We start from the raw sequence: 7,655 nt of genomic DNA, 5'->3' as shown, positions 1-7,655 counted from the left end.
CGTGCACCTTCGCCGCGGTGGGCACCTTGGCTGGGTTGGGCACCATTGAGCGCTCCGAAGTGTGCTCCAAGGTGCGCACCATGGCCCTCCAAGGTGCGCAGCATGGCGTGCACGAAGTCGGAGCCCGGTTTGCCCCGGGTGCGCACCTCGCGTGCACCTTCGCCAGGGTGGGCACCTCGGTGCGCACACCTTCTCAATGTTTTCTTGCCTTTTCTGGAAATTGGTGAAGGCAGCGCATCAAAGGTGCGCACCTCGGTGTGCTCCGAGGTGCGAACCCGAGAGCGCTCCGAGGTGCCCACGAAGTCGAAAGTCGGGTTAATTGCATTGTTTTCCCCGGGTGCGCTCCGAGGTGCGCAACATCGGTGCGCACCAAGGAGGGCTCCGAAGTGTGCTCCAAGGTGCGCACGATTCGGAGCTCGGTTTGCCCGGGGTGCGCACACCTTGGCTGGGTTGCGCACCCTTTGTGCGCTCCAAGGTGCGCACGAAGTCGGAGCTCGGTTTGCCCCGGGTGCGCACCTTCGCCAGGGTGCGCACCTTGATGCGCACGCCTTGGCTGGGCTGCGCACCTTGGTGGGCGCCATGGTGCGCACCTTTCGTGCGCTCCAAGGTGCGCACGAAGTCGGAGCTCGGTTTGCCCCGGGTGCGCACCTTGGTGGGCGCCATGGTGCACTCCGAGGTGCCCAAGATTGGTGCGCACCAAGGAGCGCTCCGAAGTGCGCTCCAAGGTGCGCAGGTGCGCGCGAAGTCGAAAGTTGGGTTAATTGTCCGGTTTGCCTCGGGTGCGCACCTTGCGTGCACCTTCGCCAGGGTGGGCGCCTTGGTGCGCACACCTTGGCTGGGCTGCGCACCCGGGCGCGCACACCTTGGCACCCGCGTTTCCTTCATTTTAAATTTTTTTTTTTTACAATCTCTCAAGTGGGAAATTCTATAATCTCAACTTTTTTTGCCTTTTCAGGAAACTTTTGAATGGAGCGCATCATTGGTGCGCTCCGAAGTGTGCTCCAAGGTGCGCACCTCTGGTGTGCTCCAAAGCTCTCTCCAGCTGCGTGCACCTGCCCCGGCCGCGCACCCGGCCCCGCCCAGCTTCGCTCACCTGTCCCGGGCGTCTGGTGCGGAACCTTAGAGTAAGAAACATCACCGTGCACCTTGGCCAACGTGCGCGACTCGACCGAGCGCGCACTGGCCGAGGTGCACACCGATTTCACCTGGGTGCGCGCGCAGCACCTCGGGCGCACCGGGGTGCGCGCACAACGCCCGGGTTGCACCGTGGCCTGTGTGCTCGGGGCGCCTCGGGTGCGCGCTCGGTGTCGCCCCCGCGCGCGCGGTAGTGCGGGCAGCGCACCCCGGCCCGGCCCGGCCCCGACGAGAACGCAAACGGGCAAAAGGTTTATTCAAATAGCATTGCGACGCCCGGCGAAAAACTAAGAAAGGGTGCAACACCGGGACTTCCCGGGAGGTCACCCATCCCAGTACTACTCCGGCCCAAGCGTGCTTAACTGCGGAGTTCTGATGGGATCCGGTGCACTAACGCTGGTATGATCGCACCCGTTATGAGCTTGTCGCAGTGTGTACTTAGCAAACCGCGACCCACGTGCGAATCCACCCCGGCCACCCACCCCCGTCGAGGTGCACACCCTCCCTCGCGAAGTGCGCCCCGTTCGCCAAGTGTGAGCCCTGCCCGGGTGCGCGCACCTTGCTAGGGCGTCGGGTGTGCACCCGGCCCGGCCTACGTGCGTGCACCTGGACGGGGCGTCGTGTGCGTGCAGTGTCCCGTCTGCAACGCGGTGCCCACACACCACCTCGGGCGCAACGACCTGCGCTCACATGTGGGCCGAGTGCACCTTGGTGCATGTTCGGGGCGCCTCGGGTGCACGCTCGATCTTGCCCCGGTGCACCAAGGCGCTCGGTTTGCCCCGGGTGCGCACTTGGTGCAAGGTGGGCACCCAAAATAGGGATCAAGCACCAAAACACAAGTTTCGGGATGCAAAATGGGACCCAAGGACCACAAATGCGTTCCAAGACCCATGATGGGTCCACGAGAACAAAAATGTGTTCCGAGACTTAATAAACAAATATTGGGTTTTAGGAGAAGAAACATGCTCTGATGCCCAAAACGAGAATCGACCCCGAAAAGGCCACAGGCCAAAAGTGGGATGCGAGACAAAAAAAAATGGGACCCGAGGACCAAAATTGGGTTCCCAGGTCGAAGACAGGGCAACCGGACAAGAAACGACCTCTAAGGCTCGAAATGAGTCCCGACGACTAAAACTTGACAAGAAGCACCCATCAGGCACCCAACTCGACACCCATGGGATGCCGACCCACCCGGGCTTCCACCTAGCACACCTTGGCACCCACCCACCCTCGCACCCAACCTCGCACCCAACTTAGCACCTTTGAACCCACATTGGCACTCACCCTGACCCTGGCACCTTGGAACCCACATTGGCACTCACCTTGACCCTGGCACCCACCTTTGCACTCACCTTGGGACCCACCCTGGCTCCCACCTCGGCACCCACCCAGACACCCACCTTGGTTCCTTGGCACCCACCTTGGATCCTTGGCACCCACCCCGACACCCACCTTGGCACGCAACTTGGCTACTTGCCACCCACCTTGGCTCCTTGACGCCCACCCCGACAACCACCCCGTGACCTACCCTGGCTAGGGTTGGTGCACACCCACCCTGGTGCCCACCTTGGCACCCACCCCATGACCCACCTTGGCACGCACCTTAGTACCCACCCCGTTACCCACCCTAGGACCCACCCCGTGACCCACCTTGGCCAGGGTGGGTGCCTTGGTGCGCACAACTTGCCTGGGCTGCACACCAGGGCGGGCTCAAGATGGCACCCGCGTTCCGTTTTTTTCACTATCTTTCAAAACGGAAATTTTAAAATCTCGTTTTTTTTTTTTTTTTGCCTTTTCTGGAAATTAGTGAAGGCAGCGCATCAAAGGTGCGCAATGCTGGTGCGAACCCGGGAGCGCTCCGATGTGTGCTCCAAGGTGCGGCGTGCACGAAGTCCGAGCCCGGCTTGCCCCGGGTGCGCACCTCGCGTGCACCTTCGCCGGGGTGAGCACCTTGGCTGGGTTGCGCGCCCTGGTGCGCACCAAGGAGCGCTCTGAAGTGTGCTCCAAGGTGCGGCGTGCACGAAGTCGGAGCTCGGTTTGCCCCGGGTGTGCACCTCGGGTGCGCACCTCGCGTGCACCTTCGCTGCGGTGGGCACCTTGGCTGGGTTGCGCGCCTTGGTGGGCACCATGCAGTGCACGAAGTCGGAGCCCGGTTTGCCCCGGGCGCGCACCTCCGCCAGGGTGGGCACCTTGGTGCGCACAACTTGCCTGGGCTGCGCACCAGGAAGGGCTCAAGATGGCACCCGCGTTCCGTTTTTTTCACTATCTTTCAGAACGGAAATTTTAAAATATCGTTTTTTTTTGCCTTTTCTGGAAATTAGTGAAGGCAGCGCATCAAAGGTGCGCAACGCTGGTGCGAACCTGGGAGCGCTCCGATGTGTGCTCCAAGGTGCGGCGTGCACGAAGTCGGAGCCCGGTTTGCCCCGGGTGCGCCCTGGTGGGCACCATGGTGCGCACCAAGGAGCGCTCCGAAGTGTGCTCCAAGGTGCGGCCTGCACGAAGTCGGAGCCCGGTTTGCCCCGGGCGTGCACCGCGGGTGGGCACCTTGGTGCGCATGCCTTGCCTGGGCTGCGCACCAGGGCGGGCTCAAGATGGCACCCGCGTTCCGTTTTTTTCACTATCTTTCAAAACGGAAATTTTAAAATCTCATTTTTTTTTGCCTTTTCTGGAAATTAGTGAAGGCAGCGCATCAAAGGTGCGCACCTCGCTGCCCACCACGGTGCGCAACGCCGGTGGGCACCCGGGAGTGCTTCGAAGTGTGCTCCAAGGTGCTGCGTGCACGTTGTCGGAGCCCGGTTTGCCCCGGGTGCGCACCTCGCGTGCACCTTCGTCGGGGTGGGCACCTTGGCTGGGTTTGCCCCGGCTGCGCTCCGAAGCGGGGTTATTGGAGCGCCGCCTCTTTTTTTGTCGGAGCGTTTGGTGGGGTTTCTCGCATTGGCTCTTCCCAGGCCCGGTTGCCACCCTGGCGCGCACGAAGTCGGAAGTAGGGTTAATTGCCCGGGTGCGCACCTTTGCCAGGGTGGGCACCTTACCTGGGCTGTGCACCAGGGCGGGCTCAAGATGGCACCCGCGTTCCATTTTTTTCACTATCTTTCAAAACGGAAATTTTAAAATCTCCTCTTTTTTTTGCCTTTTCTGGAAATTAGTGAAGGCAGCGCATCAAAGGTGCGCACCTCGCTGCCCACCTTGGTGTGCTCTGAGGTGCGCACCCGGGAGCGCTACGAAGTGTGCTCCAAGGTGCGGCGTGCACGTTGTCGGAGCCCGGTTTGCCCCGGGTGCGCACCTCGCCTGCACCTTGGCCGGGGTGGGCACCCTGGCTGGGTTTGCCCAGGGTGCGCTCCGAAGCGGGGTTACTGGAGCGCCCCCTCTTTTTTTGTCAGAGCGTTTGGTGGGGTTTCTCGCATTGGCTCTTCCCAGGCCCGGTTGTTGGGTGCGCTCCCACCCTGGCGCGCGCGAAGTTGGAAGTTGGGTTAATTGCCCGGGCGCGCACCTTCGCCAGGGTGGGCACCTTGGTGCGCACACCTTGGCTGGGCTGCGCACCAGGGCGGGCTCAAGATGGCACCAGCATTCCCTTTTTCTCACTATCTTTCAAAACGGAAATTTTAAAATCTCGTTTTCTTTTGCCTTTTATGGAAATTAGTGAAGGCATCGCATCAAAGGTGCGCACCTCGCTGCCCACCTTGGTGTGCTCCGAGGTGCCCACCACGGTGCGCTCCGAGGTGCCCACCACGGTGCGCAACGCCGGTGCGAACCCGGGAGCGCCCCGATGTGTGCTCCAAGGTGCGGCGTGCACGAAGCCGGACCCCGGTTTGCCCCGGGTGCGCACCTCGCGTGCACCTTGGTGCGCACACCTTGGCTGGGTTGCGCGGCCTGGTGGGCACCATGGTGCGCACCAAGGAGCGCTCCGAAGTGTGCTCCAAGGTGCGGCGTGCACGAAGTCCTAGCCCGGTTTGCCCCGGGTGCGCACCTTCGCCGCGGTGGGCACCATGGCGTGCACGAAGTCGGAGCCCGGTTTGCCCCGGGTGCGCACCTCGCGTGCACCTTCGCCGGGGTGGGCACCTCGGCTGGGTTGCGCGCCCTGGTGCGCACCAAGGAGCGCTCCGAAGTGTGCTCCAAGGTGCGGCGTGCACGAAGTCGGAGCCCGGTTTGCCCCGGGTGCGCACCTTCGCCGCGGTGGGCACCCTGGTGCGCACCATGGCGTGCACGAAGTCGGAGCCCGGTTTGCCCCGGGTGCGCACCTCGCGTGCACCTTCGGCGGGGTTGCGCGCCCTGGTGCGCACCAAGGAGCGCTCCGAAGTGTGCTCCAAGGTGCGGCGTGCACGAAGTCGGAGCCCGGTTTGCCCCGGGTGCGCACCTCGCGTGCACCTTCGGCGGGGTTGCGCGCCCTGGTGGGCACCATGGTGCGCACCAAGGAGCGCTCCGAAGTGTGCTCCAAGGTGCGGCGTGCACGAAGTCGGAGCCCGGTTTGCCCCGGGTGCGCACCTCGCGTGCACCTTCGCCGCGGTGGGCACCATGGCGTGCACGAAGTCGGAGCCCGGTTTGCCCCGGGTGCGCACCTCGCGTGCACCTTCGCCGCGGTGGGCACCATGGCGTGCACGAAGTCGGAGCCCGGTTTGCCCCGGGTGCGCACCTCGCGTGCACCTTCGCCGGGGTGGGCACCTCGGCTGGGTTGCGCGCCCTGGTGCGCACCAAGGAGCGCTCCGAAGTGTGCTCCAAGGTGCGGCGTGCACGAAGTCGGAGCCCGGTTTGCCCCGGGTGCGCACCTCGCGTGCACCTTGGCGCGGTGGGCACCATGGCGTGCACGAAGTCGGAGCCCGGTTTGCCCCGGGTGCGCACCCCGCGTGCACCTTCGCCGGGGTGGGCACCTCGGCTGGGTTGCGCGCCCTGGTGCGCACCAAGGAGCGCTCCGAAGTGTGCTCCAAGGTGCGGCGTGCACGAAGTCGGAGCCCGGTTTGCCCCGGGTGCGCACCTCGCGTGCACCTTCGCCGCGGTGGGCACCTTGGCTGGGTTGGGCACCATTGAGCGCTCCGAAGTGTGCTCCAAGGTGCGCACCATGGCCCTCCAAGGTGCGCAGCATGGCGTGCACGAAGTCGGAGCCCGGTTTGCCCCGGGTGCGCACCTCGCGTGCACCTTCGCCAGGGTGGGCACCTCGGTGCGCACACCTTCTCAATGTTTTCTTGCCTTTTCTGGAAATTGGTGAAGGCAGCGCATCAAAGGTGCGCACCTCGGTGTGCTCCGAGGTGCGAACCCGAGAGCGCTCCGAGGTGCCCACGAAGTCGAAAGTCGGGTTAATTGCATTGTTTTCCCCGGGTGCGCTCCGAGGTGCGCAACATCGGTGCGCACCAAGGAGGGCTCCGAAGTGTGCTCCAAGGTGCGCACGATTCGGAGCTCGGTTTGCCCGGGGTGCGCACACCTTGGCTGGGTTGCGCACCCTTTGTGCGCTCCAAGGTGCGCACGAAGTCGGAGCTCGGTTTGCCCCGGGTGCGCACCTTCGCCAGGGTGCGCACCTTGATGCGCACGCCTTGGCTGGGCTGCGCACCTTGGTGGGCGCCATGGTGCGCACCTTTCGTGCGCTCCAAGGTGCGCACGAAGTCGGAGCTCGGTTTGCCCCGGGTGCGCACCTTGGTGGGCGCCATGGTGCACTCCGAGGTGCCCAAGATTGGTGCGCACCAAGGAGCGCTCCGAAGTGCGCTCCAAGGTGCGCAGGTGCGCGCGAAGTCGAAAGTTGGGTTAATTGTCCGGTTTGCCTCGGGTGCGCACCTTGCGTGCACCTTCGCCAGGGTGGGCGCCTTGGTGCGCACACCTTGGCTGGGCTGCGCACCCGGGCGCGCACACCTTGGCACCCGCGTTTCCTTCATTTTAAATTTTTTTTTTTTACAATCTCTCAAGTGGGAAATTCTATAATCTCAACTTTTTTTGCCTTTTCAGGAAACTTTTGAATGGAGCGCATCATTGGTGCGCTCCGAAGTGTGCTCCAAGGTGCGCACCTCTGGTGTGCTCCAAAGCTCTCTCCAGCTGCGTGCACCTGCCCCGGCCGCGCACCCGGCCCCGCCCAGCTTCGCTCACCTGTCCCGGGCGTCTGGTGCGGAACCTTAGAGTAAGAAACATCACCGTGCACCTTGGCCAACGTGCGCGACTCGACCGAGCGCGCACTGGCCGAGGTGCACACCGATTTCACCTGGGTGCGCGCGCAGCACCTCGGGCGCACCGGGGTGCGCGCACAACGCCCGGGTTGCACCGTGGCCTGTGTGCTCGGGGCGCCTCGGGTGCGCGCTCGGTGTCGCCCCCCGCGCGCGCGGTAGTGCGGGCAGCGCACCCCGGCCCGGCCCGGCCCCGACGAGAACGCAAACGGGCAAAAGGTTTATTCAAATAGCATTGCGACGCCCGGCGAAAAACTAAAAAAGGGTGCAACACCGGGACTTCCCGGGAGGTCACCCATCCCAGTACTACTCCGGCCCAAGCGCGCTTAACTGCGGAGTTCTGATGGGATCCGGTGCACTAACGCTGGTATGATCGCACCC

At 63.7% G+C, this 7,655-nt stretch overlaps 2 non-coding genes across 2 annotated transcripts; both read right to left on the bottom strand.

Moving 5' to 3' along the window:
- Window positions 1–1,428: 1,428 nt before the first annotated feature.
- On the bottom strand, window positions 1,429–1,547 carry LOC131867365 (5S ribosomal RNA). Its single transcript, XR_009365924.1, has one exon. It is a non-coding gene; the product is annotated as a 5S ribosomal RNA (ribosomal RNA).
- A 5,989-nt stretch (window positions 1,548–7,536) lies between these two features.
- LOC131867382 (5S ribosomal RNA) lies at window positions 7,537–7,655 on the bottom strand. The gene has a single exon (XR_009365940.1). It is a non-coding gene; the product is annotated as a 5S ribosomal RNA (ribosomal RNA).

This window comes from Cryptomeria japonica, unplaced genomic scaffold, assembly GCF_030272615.1.
Source record: "Cryptomeria japonica unplaced genomic scaffold, Sugi_1.0 HiC_scaffold_169, whole genome shotgun sequence".
NCBI classification, from domain to species: domain Eukaryota; kingdom Viridiplantae; phylum Streptophyta; class Pinopsida; order Cupressales; family Cupressaceae; genus Cryptomeria; species Cryptomeria japonica.
Note: the sequence above shows the minus strand (reverse complement) of the source record. Positions and strands in the feature narration are given on the sequence as shown.